This window comes from Suricata suricatta, chromosome 5 (genome assembly GCF_006229205.1).
Source record: "Suricata suricatta isolate VVHF042 chromosome 5, meerkat_22Aug2017_6uvM2_HiC, whole genome shotgun sequence".
In the NCBI taxonomy this organism is placed as follows: Eukaryota; Metazoa; Chordata; class Mammalia; order Carnivora; family Herpestidae; genus Suricata; species Suricata suricatta.
Window position 1 is genome coordinate 155,247,599 of NC_043704.1, and position 13,929 is coordinate 155,261,527.

At 42.2% G+C, this 13,929-nt stretch overlaps 1 pseudogene; it reads right to left on the bottom strand.

Moving 5' to 3' along the window:
* Positions 1 to 7,522: 7,522 nt before the first annotated feature.
* On the bottom strand, positions 7,523 to 8,092 carry LOC115291324 (annotated as a pseudogene).
* Positions 8,093 to 13,929: the final 5,837 nt, after the last annotated feature.

The window sequence follows — 13,929 nt, forward strand, 5'->3', positions numbered from 1 at the left end:
ATTCCGAATTGGCCTGCAGAGTGTCCCAGCAACAGAGAAGGTGCTGTTTGTACAGCACGGTCCTTTATCACAGAAAAAAATGCTCTCAAATCTGCAGTCATTGCTGCAGCATGGGTTGGCGTTACACTGCTTGATGGAGCCACAGTCTCAGTGCTCCTTCTCCTCCACTATGGCGTTTCCACAGCGTATGTGTGTCAGGATTGCATTAAAGAACTTCAGGTGTTCACTAAATAGACAATGCTTGTCAGTAATCAGCATGTTTTGAATGCGCACAAAAGAAAAATTACTGAAGGAATCGGTCAATGCAGGGTATCTGTACATGATGCAGATGGACCTCCTCTTGCAACTGAAATCATGATCATTGAAATACAGACACAAGCCTCTCCCACAGAGATGGGATGTTATCACAGCTAACAATAAATAATGTCTGCCTAGATGACCAACCGTATGTAGGCTTTGAGAAGAGAAGAGGCTGTACATACTAGGGTTGTACTGATAATCTTCTGATCCCTCTTTAACCACAACAAAAGATGCACTAGGTGGTATGACATTGTACAAGTAGGCATGGTGAAATTGGTAGTATTTACCACCTGGAGCTCTATAATCATTCATATTGACTGGATCTCTTACATCAAATACAAGGACTGCAGTAAGATGGTATCTTATATCAAGACCTTTATACATTGAGTCTATTAAACTAACCATATCTATCATGTATTTTTATACACATTGTTATATTATTCTATACACAATACATTGAATTGGAACTTTGAACAAATCCTCTTATTATGCCTTTGTGAAATGAAAAGATCCTATTTCTGATCCTGGGAGCTCTACTGGCATGTTCTTGAGACACCAGGGAGTCCCTATCCTCCTTACACCCCAGTTTATAAGTAGGTTCCGTTGCGTTGGTGTCTGCCACTATCTGAACAACAACGTGTTCAAACCGTTGGGAATCACTGAAGGGTCTGATTTCATAGGCAAGGGCATCCAACTTCATGATACCTTCAAGGCCCCCATAGCACGTGTCCATGGTGACCATGGAAAGAGGAATCTCCTCCACGTAGCCAAGGTAGTAACAGTCTGGAGGGATAAAGGGGTATTCCATCTGCAGGGCTCCCTGATCATCCTGAGTCATCATCAGCAGATGTCTGGGCCGAAACAGTTTCTTGTGCTGCCTGTGGATAACGTGTCTCTTGTCCCCAAAATGCAGGCTATAGGACAGCCAGCCAGGCATCTGAGCACCCTTGCCTGAGGTGCACCTCCTTCTAGGGAATTACCACCTCAGAGGAGATGTCATGCCATGAGGGATGGCCTTGAGCACCCTGGACAGGAGCCAGCACTCCCCAGAGTGCAAAGAGCAAGAGGGACTCCCTCAGGGTGACCTGGCCCTCTGCCAGCCTCATGGCCCTACTCAGGGACCTCTGCCAGTTAGAATGGATAAATGGAGGACCCTCAGCAAATCCAGGTCTGGACCATCTGACAGAACAGAGGGCTACACATGGAGGCCACCTGTGGGGTTAGGTAACAGTTACAGGGCCAGTCAGTGGGTCCCCCTGCACATCAGTTCAGCTGGGGTGGATGTGGGAGAGGTGGGTGAGTCATGTCCAAGAGTGCTCCCATGGACATGTGTAGGACTCAGACCCAGAGGTATGGCTCTATTCATCACATTCAGTCTTTCCTCTAGCTACTTGAGTATGGGATATACAATTATAACACCCTAACTTCTCTACCAACTCCAACTCATATGGTGTTGATGGGTCACTTTCTATGGATCACTACTTTTCCTCATTATGGAGACCACTGCTTCCTACCTCCTTGGGACATGAAAGTATACATTGTCACTTTTAACTTTACAGGTGTTGAAAAAAATTGTTTTGTAGTTTTAAGTGTCTTATTCTGGTTGGTATTAGTTTGGAAGCCATTTGATCCTTTTAGACTTTGCTTTGAAGCTTCCTCTGAGCTTACTGCAGAAAACACTTCCCAGGATTCCATGTGATGATTGGTGAACTACAAGGTTGTATTTCAGTTTTTCCTTATGCCATCTGGTGAGAACAGAAACTACTGGTATGTGTGAGCCCAAGTGTTTTCCCCTCCAATCCTTTATTGTGGTTCTTTCTTGGCCTCTGGCAGTCTCCTCACATGCATGTGTGGTTCCCTCAGCTGGAGATGCAGGGGAGCTGAAGTAACTTTGGCAGCTTGCACCATGGAGTCTGCACATGATCAAATGATGTTATCGACCGTGGCACTCCCTTGTTTGATTAAGTACCCTACAATCCTTTAAACCCCTTGGTCAGGCAGAAGCCTCAACGTTCACTTTTGAACAAGAGTTTGCTTTCTCCCCAGTGGCTGGCCTCCTGAATAAAGCTCAAATTCCTTTCCCACCAAAACTAATATCATTGAATATTGACCTTTCCAGCAACAGGTAGCTAAGTATGGGTTTTGGTAACAGTAAAACAGAGTGAAATGGCAGTTGCCAGGGGTTGACAGAAAAGGACGATAGGAGTAGCATCTCAAGGGGTATGATTCTCTGTTATGCAAGATGATTAAGTTCTGGAGGTCTCCACAACATTACACTTGTAATTAACAATACTCTTTGTACGGTTATAATTTTTGTGAAAAGGGTGGATCTCATGTTCAGTGATAACTTACCATAATATAAAAGTGAAAGACAGGAATGTTGCCTCTCACATGACAGTATGCTGAACTGCATAGACACACTCTCTACTGATAATGTGAAAATAATATTTAAAAAACATTCACACATTTTGGGTTTTTTTGTTTGTTTGTTGATTTTGGTTTTTAATAGCTTATTGTCAAATTGGTTTCCATATATCACCCAGTGCTTCTCTCCACAAGTGCCCCCCACCATGTCCATTACACACTTCTCTCCCTCCACCTCCCCCTTCAGTCCATGGTTCGTTTTCAGTATTCAATTGTCTCTCATGATTTGCATCCTTCATTGGCAAATATCTTGTCCCATTCCATAGGTTGCCTTTTAGATTTGTTGATTGTTTCCTTCAGTGTATAGAAGCTTCCTATTTGAGGTAGTCCTAATAGGTTATATATATATATACATATATATACACACACACACACACATATGCATGCATTTAATTTTCTTCTATTATTTTTAATTTAAATTCAAGTTTCTTAACATACAGTGTAGTATTGGTTTCAGAAGTAGAATTTAGTGATTTATCACACACATGTAACACCCAGTTCTCATCTCATAAAAGTGCCCTCGATAATGCCCATTTCCCATTTAGCCCACCCTCTCCTATCTCCCCTCAGTTTGTTCTCTGTATTTAAGAATCTCTTCTGGTTTTCCTTTCTCCCTGTTTTTATCTTATTTTAATTATCCTTTCCTTATGTTCATCTGTGTTTTTTTATATTCCACATGTAAGTACAATCATATGTTATTTGACTTTTTCTGACTAACTTATTTTGCTTAGCATAGTACACTGTAGTTCCATCCACATTGTTGTAAATGGCAAGATTTCATTCTCTTTGATGGCTATATAGTATTTCATTGTATATATTTACCACATCTTCTTTTTGCATTCATCTGCCAATGGATATTTGGGCTCTTCCACAATTTGGTTATTGATGAAAGTGCTGCTATAAATATTGGGGTGCAAGTGCCCCTTTGAATCAGCACTTTGGTATCCTTTGGATAAATTCTTAGCAGTGCTATTGCTGGGTAGTAGGGTAGTTCTATTTTTTATATTTTGAGGAATCTCCACACTCTTTTCCAGAGTGGCTGCACCAGTTTGTATGCCCCAAACAGGGCAAGAGGTCCCCTTTCTCCCCATCCTTGCTGACACCTGTTGATTCCAGAGATGTTAATTGTAGCCATTCTGACAGATGTGAGGTGGTATCTCATTGTGGTTTTGATTTCTATTTCCCTGATGATGAGTGATGTTGGGCATCTTTTCATGTGTCTTTTTGCCATGTGGATGTCTTCTTTGGAGAAGTGTCTATTCATGTTATCTGCCCATTTCTTCATTGGATTATTTGTTTCTTGGTTGTTGAATTTGATAAGTTCTTTTGTTGTTGTTGTTGTTGTTGTTGTTGTGACAGAGAGACAGAGTGTGAGCAGGGGAAGGGCAGAGAAGAAGACACAGACTCTGAAGCAGGCCTCAGGTTCTGAACTGTCAGCACAGAGCTGAATGTGGGGCTCGAACTCATGAACTACAGGTTCATGACCTGAGCCGAAGCCGGCTGCTTAACCCACGGAGCCATCCAGGCACCCTGATAAGTTCTTTATAGATTTTGGATACTAACCCTTTGTCTGATATGTCCTTTCCAAATATCTTCTCCCATTTTGTCAGTTGCCTTTTAGAATTGTTTATTGGTTCTTTGCTGTGCAGAAGCTTTTTATCTTGATGGTGTCCCAATGGTTCCTTATTGCTTTTGTTACCGTTGCCTCTGGAGACCTGTCTAGTAAGGATTTGCTGTGTTCAAGGTCAAAGAGCTTGCTGCCTCTGTTCTCTAGGATTTTGATGGTTTCCTGTCTCACATTTAGGTCTTTCATCCATTTTGAACTTATTTTTGTGTATGCCTAAGACAATGATCCAGTTTCATTCCAGTTTCAAGTTGCTGTCCAGTTTTCCCAGCACCATTTGTTGAAGGCACTATGTTTTTCCATTTTATAATCCTTACTGCTTTGTTGAAGATTAGCTATTCATCCATTTCTGTGTTTTCCAATCGGTTCCATTAATCTATGTGTCTACTTTAGTGCCAGTACCATACAGTCTGGGTGACTACTTTTAACATTGTAACATAGCATGAAATCCAGACTTGTGACACCTCTAGTTTTTTTTTTACAAGATTGCTTTGGGTATTCAGGGTCATTTGTGGTTCCATGATAATTTTAAAATTATTTATTCCAGCTCTGTGAAGAAAGATGGTATTATTTGATAGGGATTGCATTGAACATGTAGATTGCTTTGGGTAGTATCGACATTTTAACAATGTTTTTTCTTTCAATCCATGTGCATGGAATATTTTTCCATTTCTTTATGTCTTCTTCAACTTCCTCTATAATGTCCTAGAGGTTTCAGAGTACAGATCCTTTAACTCTTCAGCTAGGATTATTCCTAGTTATATTATGGTTTTTGGTGTAATTGCAAACGGGATCAATTCCTTGATTTTTCTGTTGGGTTGAATTCCTCCATCATGGAGGATGTTTATGTCTCTGACTTCTTCTGGGTTTTAGAATATCCTGTTATGTTTTCTGCTTCTAGAGTAGTGGCTTTATTAAGAAGAGTTCACATACTGTCCAGGGCTTGACACTTTAGAACGCATTTCTTGTGTGTGCTGTGTGCACTGTGCTGTCATGTATTGGCTGCTCTGTCCCTCTGGTTGGTCCTCTGCAGTGTTTCTCCTTGCCTCCAGTGAGGAGTGTTGGGATCTTGTCCAGAGTTGTAAGTTTTAACTATGTGAGTTTGGTCTGCTTGTTAACAGCAGTTAATTCTTATTTCCCCAAAGCCGAAGCTATGCTTCACTACATGATCCCTAGACTTGGTGAGTGTGGGGATTTGTGTGGGTCTTTGGGGGAGGGGTGCACTGCTGCTCTGGTTTCCAGGCACTCTTTCCGTAGTAAGGAAGCACCTAAGGAAAGCAGGTGGGGTTGGGGAAGGCTTGGCGTTAGTGGCTCAGCTCCAGTTTGTGGGCACGGCGCTGCTTGCTGAAGTCTGTCCATGTTGATTAGTGGGAGGAAATATTGTCATCAGCCCTTTCTGGTCCCTGAAGATGGAGTTCCCACCTGCCCCTGTTCAGGAAGCCTTCACAAAGAGAGACCAATCTGCACATGTGGGTCCCAGACTTCCATCAGAACCCTACCTTCACCATGTCTGTGTCCAAGCCATAGGCCCACCTGGCGGCACAGTACTCTTATGTTTTACCTCAGGGACTCTAGCGGGTTTAAAAAAACCCAAGTTATATGAACTCAATATGACAGGGATCCCCACTTATCCTCTGGAAGAGGGTCTTGCTGTGCTGTGGCAGCAGGTGGTTTGTTCCAGAAGGGCAGTTGCATTAACCTGGGGGCTTGGAGGTCATATTGACAGACAACAAAAAGACAGCATCCAGTTAGCTGCTCTAGCGGGGGCTCCTATGCTAATGAACAGGGAAGTGCAAAGGTGCCTGTCAGCTCTCCTGTCTCATGAGAGGCAGTGCCACCTCTCCAAGATGCACTCCAGGAAGGGACCTGTCTCTTCCCATATGAACCAGGGGACCCTCAGACCGCAGTATCTCCTATGGGCCTCTGTCCTCCTTCTCCACAGGAGCACTGATATGCCCACCAGACTCCACCCAGCGATGGCATGGACTTCTAAATCTTCAGTCATTGGGGCACCTGGGTGGCTCAGTCAGTTAAGCCTCCGCCTTCAGCTTAGTTCAGATCTCACGTTCGTGTGTTCGAGCCCTGCATTAGGCTCTGTGCTGACAGGTAGCTCAGAGCCTGGAGCCTGCTGCTGGTTCTGTGTCTTCTTCTCTCTATGCCCCTCCCCCTCTCATGCTCTTTCTCTCTCTGTATCAAAAATAAATAAAACATTAAAAAATTAAAAAAATAAATCTTCAGTCTTTTAGCTCCACATTTACAGTAGGCTGACTTGTCATGGTTAACTTTATGTTTCATATGGACTGTGTCATGGGTACCGGATTAACCATTGTTTCTGTGGATGCCTGTGATGTGTTTTGAGGAGATTGGCATTTCCGTCTATGGTTTCTATCTGCATGTGCACCACCCACTCCATTAAGGTTCTGAATAGAATCCAATGTAGATGGAGAAAGTTTTCCCTCATTTTTACTCCCCATGTGCTTGTTTGAGCTGTTGAGCTGGAACATTGGTCTCCTCCCGCCCTTGATCTGAGCGTTACATCATCAAGTCCCCATGTTCTTGGGGACTAGACACTAGTTCAGAATGAGATGAGTATTACACCACTCATTTTCCTGGGATAGTAGATCATGGAACTTCTTAAGCTATTTAATCATGTAAACCAATGTGCTTAGGGTTCTGTTCCTCAGTAACAACTGATTTATTTCTTGTTTAGATTAATTGAATAAACTGGAATTCATTTACAGTCTTGAGTAGCAAAGTTCATGAAGGTAGTGTAAAGTTGTTTGATTGGGATTAGAACTGTGTGAGGATAATGAAGACCTGTGGGAACTTGTCGTCCTATCTGCAGAGTCAGTGCATCTGGGACTCCTGTAAATGTTCACTTGTTTTCCCTATCATATATGTTTCAATCATGTTTAGGGACAGGAATAAGCAAGTGCAAAGAATTGTGTCATTTGTTCATGTTTCTGTAGTTTTCCTGTGACAACAAAGTTTCTAATACAAAGAATGAATAAGGAAGCACAGAAGCAGGTGTCCAGAGAAGCTCTATTGGGGAGTCTGCTGTGTGGAAAGGAAGCCCCAAACCCTGACAGAAAACCTGCCTGTAACCACCATCTGCAATTACTCGATGGAATATAAACCAGAAGTGTGCAGAGTGTGCACCCCTGGTGGCGATGATCACCTTCTGCCGGGAGGTTTGTGTCTGGGCTCACACTGACGTCCCCTCACTCTGTCTCTCGCACAGAAATACATGGCCGTGTCCTCGACTCTCAGGTTGTTCATCTGTAGGGAGAGCGTGTTCTTGGCGTTATCTCTGGAGATGGTGAATCGGCCTTTCACGGAGACTGCATAGCTTGTGCTACTTCCATCATATCTAATCCATGAAACCCACTCCAGCCCCTTCTCTGGAGCCTGGTGGACCCAGCTCATTAGGAGCTTCCAAAGTTGAATCCTGAGGCTGCACAGATGAGTCTCAGGGAGCCGCCAGGCTTCACCAGACCTCCCCCAGACTCCACCAGCTGCACCTCACACTGGACACCTGCAGACACAAGACATCCTGATCAGGAAACTATCACACATCCACTGCTTCTCTCACTCATATCCACTCACATACTCAGTGTCTCGCATTCACCATGAATTACCTTTTAAAACAGCAACAAGGAAAACCCAGCCAAGCACAAACTCCATAGTGAGATGTCTGAGTTCTGTCCTGATCACAGAATGGGGACTCCCGGGACTGGGGCTCCTCTCCCAGCTGCAGGGTCCTGGCTGCGCTGGTTTAATCAGCACAGAAAGGGCCCTATTTGCATATCATTTGACTATATATCAAACTCCAGACTTAGATTTGATTCTTTAAAAGTGAAAGACAGGGTTGGGGAGGCCCTTCTAGGTCAGTTTGTGTAGATGGCACTGTGGTAGTATAAAGAATTCTAATCTGTAAACACAGTTATATTTTCAGACACATCTGTATATTTGCTTGTCTTTCATCAACATAGGTCATTTGCAATATACATGTTTTTATACACTTTTTGAAGTTTAGTCCAAAATACTTTACTTTGTGCTCTTTTTACTGTTTCCTTCGCTTTTTTTTTACATATTATAATAAAAATATTGTTTTTCTTTTATAGGTTATTGTTGGTTTCCATGTAACACCCTGTGCTCATCGCCACAAGTTCCCTACTCCATGCCCATCATCCCCTTCCAATCTCCCTTCTCCCATCATCTCTCAGTTTGTTTTCAGTATTCAAGCGTCTCATGCTTTGCCTTCCTCCCTCTCCCCAACTATTTTTCTCCCTCCCCATCCCTGATAGTCCTTTGCTAAGTTTCTCCTGTTACACTTATGAGTGAAAACATATGGTATCTTTCTTCTCTGCCTGATGTATTTCACTTTGCATGACACCCTTGAGGACCGTCCACATTGCTTCAAGTGGCCTGATTTTATTCTTCCTCATTGTCATGTAGTATTCCATTGTATATTTAAACCACATCTTCTTGATCCATTCATCCGTTGTTGGGCATTTAGGCTTTTTCTATGATTTGGCTACTGTTGAACATGCTGCTATGAACATTGGGGTACATGTGTCCCTATGCATCAGCACTTCTGTATCCCTTGGATAAACTCCCAGCAGTGCTATTGCTGGGTCATAGCGGAGTTCCACTGTTAATATTTTGAGGAACCTCAACACTGTTTTTCATTGAGGTTAGACCAGTTTACATTTCCACCAACAGTGTAGGATAGTGCGTGTTTCTCCACATCCTTGACAGAATCTATAGTTTTCTAATTTGTTCATTTTAGCTCCACTGTGTGTTTCAAAGGCATTGTTTCTTTATTGGTATTAAGCTTAGATGATCTGTCCATTGCTGTCAGTGGAGTGTTAAAGTTCTCTATTATTATTATTGTATTATTATCAATGAATTTTTATGGTTTTTATTTTTTTATTTTTTAAATATTTTTAATGTTTTATTTATTTTTGAGACAGAGAGAGATAGAGCATGAAAGGGGGAGGGGCAGAGAGAGAAGGAGACACAGGAGCTCCAGGCTCTGAGCTAGCAGTCAGCACAGAGCCTGACGCGGGGCTCGAACCCACAAACGTGAGATTTGACCTGAGCCGAAGTCGGAAGCCTAACCGACTGAGCCACCCAGGCGCCCCATTTTTTTAATGTTTTTATTTATTTTGGATACAGAGAGACAGAGCTTGAGAGGGGGAGGGGCAGAGAGAGAAAGAGACACAGAACAGGAAGCAGGCTCCAGGCTCTGAACTAGCTGGCAGCACAGAGCCTGACATGGGGTTCGAACCCATGAACGTGAGATCTGACCTGAGCCAAAGTCGGAGGCTTAACCAACTAAGCTACCCAGGCACCATCATACTCAATGCATATATGTGAGCGCTTATAGTTTTGGGGTATAAAAATTCTTGTTGGCTAGACCCCTTTATGATGATATACTGTCTTCATCATTTCTTGTAACAGATTTCTGTTTAAAATCTAATAAGTGTGATATGAGGAAAGTACCTCTATTCTCTTGATGTCCATTAGCATGATAAGTTGTTTTCCATCCCCAAACTTTCGATCTAAAGGTGTTTTAGGTTGAACATGAGTCTAATGATCTTAGGTAGAGAGCAAGATGGTGGAGAAGTAGGGAACACTGTTACCTCCACATGCCTGCAACCATCAAACAGAATTAAAAGCCACAATATTTTATCTGAAGAACAGAAGTACACGCACAGACCCCTTATTGATACCAGCCTCAGGGATGCCTGAGTGAGGGGGAACTCGGACCAGAGACTCTGAGGGAGTGAACACCAGCTCAAAGCATATCTGGGAAAGAGAGTGCCCAGAAACTTGGTGCAAGGCTCACAGTGAGCTATGTGTCCGGAGGCAGCACAGCACCGTTCAGGGCCGCTGAAGGCAGCCACGCAGGGTGGCAGAGAACCACAGAGGGCCACAGGCAAACCGGTCGTGAAGGGCACTGAGTGGGACGGCATTGTAGGGCAGCACAGAGCCGAGGACAAGAGAAGGAGAGGCTGAATAGCACATAGCATGACCTCTGAAGAGGGGAGACCTCAGCCTGCATGGAGGGACAAACTTTCCCTGTGCAGCCGCTGGGTGCAGGGAGAGAAATCTACCCCCCTCAGCAGACTTGTTCTCCTGTGGGCTTGGCAGCCTGCCGACTTCACTTGGAGCAAGGAAAGAGCTGGCTCCCCAGTTCTCCTACACAATCCTGGCCAGAAAGCCATCCGTCCGCCAGAGATCATTTTAACAGAGATCATTAGGCAGACGCATTAAAGTGTGTGGACTAGAATTTAGAGATCTGGTGGAATCCGGAAAACCAAACAATTTAACCCGCCCGTGGCACTCAAGAGAGTAGCAGGCAACCCATGGTCTGAGGGGGCTGGCGGTGTCACTATTCTTCTCCATGCAACCACTAAGATGGGGCCTCAGAGACCAGCCCCTGAGACCCCACCTACCTACATTGAACCACGCCCATCCACGATAGAGAGCTGAATTCTTCTTTTCTTACAATTCTTACTATTTTTCCATTTTTTCTTTTCTTAGTATTTTTATTTTTTAATTTTTACAATTTTTCCTTTGTTTTCTCTTTTCCTATTTCCTCCAGGAGAATGGGAAAGAACAACATTTATGCACTGCTGTGATTAGATCAACTCTTACCATGCAGATAGTTTTTCCCTTATCTCATTCTTATCACTCCCCTCTGCAGGATTTATGCTCACAGACTGTCCTAATCTTCGGCTGTCTCTGTCTCCTCAGGCTTTTTTTTTTTCTTCTTTCTTGTCCTTTCTTTTCTTTCCTACTCCTTTTTTTTTTCCTTTCCCATTTGGTTTGCTTGTTTATTTGATCTGTCAGTGCGTTTGTGTGCTTGTGTTCCCTGTGTGTTTGTCTGTCTGTTTTCCTTTTCAGGGATACCTCAAGAAACAAGCCAATGAACATATAGTGGAAAGCCCCAAATGTCACTGACTAGGGAAATATATTAATTAGAGGCATAACAAGAGAAGCCAAGAAACACTATTAAAAGAAATACCCCTGAGATGCCAGGCCCTAGACACTCAAGGAGCCTCCTTTAATAAAGTCATACTAACAATTACACAGTACAGAAGAAACCTTTAAAACTGACAAAAGACAGAAAGCTAGTCAAAATGATGAAATGAAAGAACTCTCCTCTAAATAAATTCCAGGAAGAAATCACAGCCACAGAACTGCTCATAACAGACATAAACAATATAACTGAACAAGATTTAGACAATTGTCATAAAATTAATCACTGGGCTTGAAAAAACAATCAGAGAAGCTATTGATACACAGACTGGGGACCTTCAAAAGGATACAAATGAGATGAATAATTAAATGGAGGCTGCGAATGAATGGATTGAAGAAGCAGAGAGAAGAATGGATGAATTAGAAGACAGAGTTATAGCAAAAGAGGAAGGCGAGAAAAAGAGAGAGAAACTGATACAGGAGCATGAAAGGAGAATTTGAGAGCTGAGTGATACATTCAAACTGAACAATATCCATATCATAGGAGTTCCTGAAGAACAAGAAAGAGGAAAAGGTCCCGAAGGGGTCCTTGATCAAATGATAGACGAACATTTCCCCAATCTGGGGAAAGAGAAAGACATTCGAATTCAAGAGGCATATCAAACTCCCCTAAGAAGTAACCTGAACCGACATTCAGCACTACATATCATACTGAAATTGGCAAAATATAAAGATAAAGAGAGACTTCTGAAAGCATCTAGGGATAAAAGGGTCCTAACATACAAAGGAAACCTATCAGAGTGGTTGCAGACCTACTTACTGAAACTTGGCAGGCCAGAAAGGAATGGCAGGAAATCTTCAACGTGATGAACAGGAAAAATATGTAACCAAGAAATCTTTGACCAGTGAGCCTGTCATTCAGAATAGAAGGAGAGATCAAAGTGTTCCCAAATAAACACAAATTAACAGAATTCCACACCACCAGCCTTACAAGAAGTCCTAAGAGAGACTCAATGAGGGAAATGTAGGAAGGAATATAAGACACCAGAGACATCAATACAAACATGAACTCTACAGGGAACACAATGAATCTTATCCGACAGTTTTCAATAATAGCACTGAATGTAAATAGACTGAATGCTCTAATCAAATGACACAAGGTAGCAGAATGTATAAAAATCAAAAGCCATCTATTTGCTGTCTGTAAGAGACTCACCTTAGACCTGAAGACACATTCATATTGAATGTAAGGGGATGGAGAAATATCAACCATGTGACTGGATGCCAAAAGAAAGCTGGAATAGCCATACTTATATCGGATAAACTAGACTTTAAAGTAAAGGCAGTAACAAAAGATGAAGAAGGACATTATATAATAATTACAGGGTCTCTCCATCAGGAAGAGCTAATAATTATGGACATTTATACGCTGAATTCAGGAGCACCCATATACATAAAACAACTGATCACAAACAGAAACAATCTTATATACAAAAATGTGCTAATGGCAAGGGCTTCAATACTCCACTTACAACAATGGATAGGTCAACCAGACACATAATCACCAAAGAATCAATGGACCTGAATGGCACAGTGGGCCAGATGGAATTGATAGATATATTTAGAACTCTGCATCCTGACGCTAGGGAATTCACTTTCCTCTCCAGTGCACAGGGCAAATTCTCCAAGATTGATCACAAACTGGTCATATAACAGCCCTCCATAAATATAAAAGAATGGAGATCATACCATGCACACTTTCAGATCACAATGCTATGAAACTCGAAATCAACTACAGGAAGAAGACTGGAAAACTCCAAAAATGTGGAGATTAAAAACTACCCTACTAAAGGATGACTGGGTCAATCAGGCAATTAGAGAGGAAATTAAAAAATATATGGAGACAAATGAAAATGAGAATACAGCAACTCAAAGTCTCTGGGACACAGCAAAGGCAGTCCTAAGAGGAATGTTCATTGCAATACAGGCCTACCTCAACAAATCAGAGAAAACACAAACTCAGAACCTAACAGAGCACCTAAGGAAACTAGAAAGGGAGCAGCAAGAACACCCCAAACCCAGCAAAAGAAGAGAAATAATAAAGATCCGAGCAGAATTAAACAAAATAGAATCCACAAAAACAAGTGAACAGATCAATGAAACCAAGAGTTGGTTTTTTGAAAAAATAAACAAAATTGATAAACCTCTAGCTAGGCTCCTCAGAAAGAAAAGAGAAAACATGCAAATAGACAAAATCATGAAGGAAAATGGATCTATTACAACAGATCCCTCAGAAATACAAGCAACCATCAGAGATTACTATGAAAAATTATATGCCAACAAACTGGACAATCTAGAAGAAATGGGCAAATTTCTAAACACACATGCACTGCCAAAATTTAAATGGGAAGAGATAGAAAATCTGAACAGACCCATAACCAGTGAAGAAATTGAATCAGTTATCAAAAATCTCCCAACGAATAAAAGCCCAGGGCCAGATGGATTCCCAGGGGAATTCTACCAGACGTTTAAAGCAGAGTTAATGCTGATCCTTCTCAAGCTATTCCAAAAAATAGAAATGGAAGGAAGAC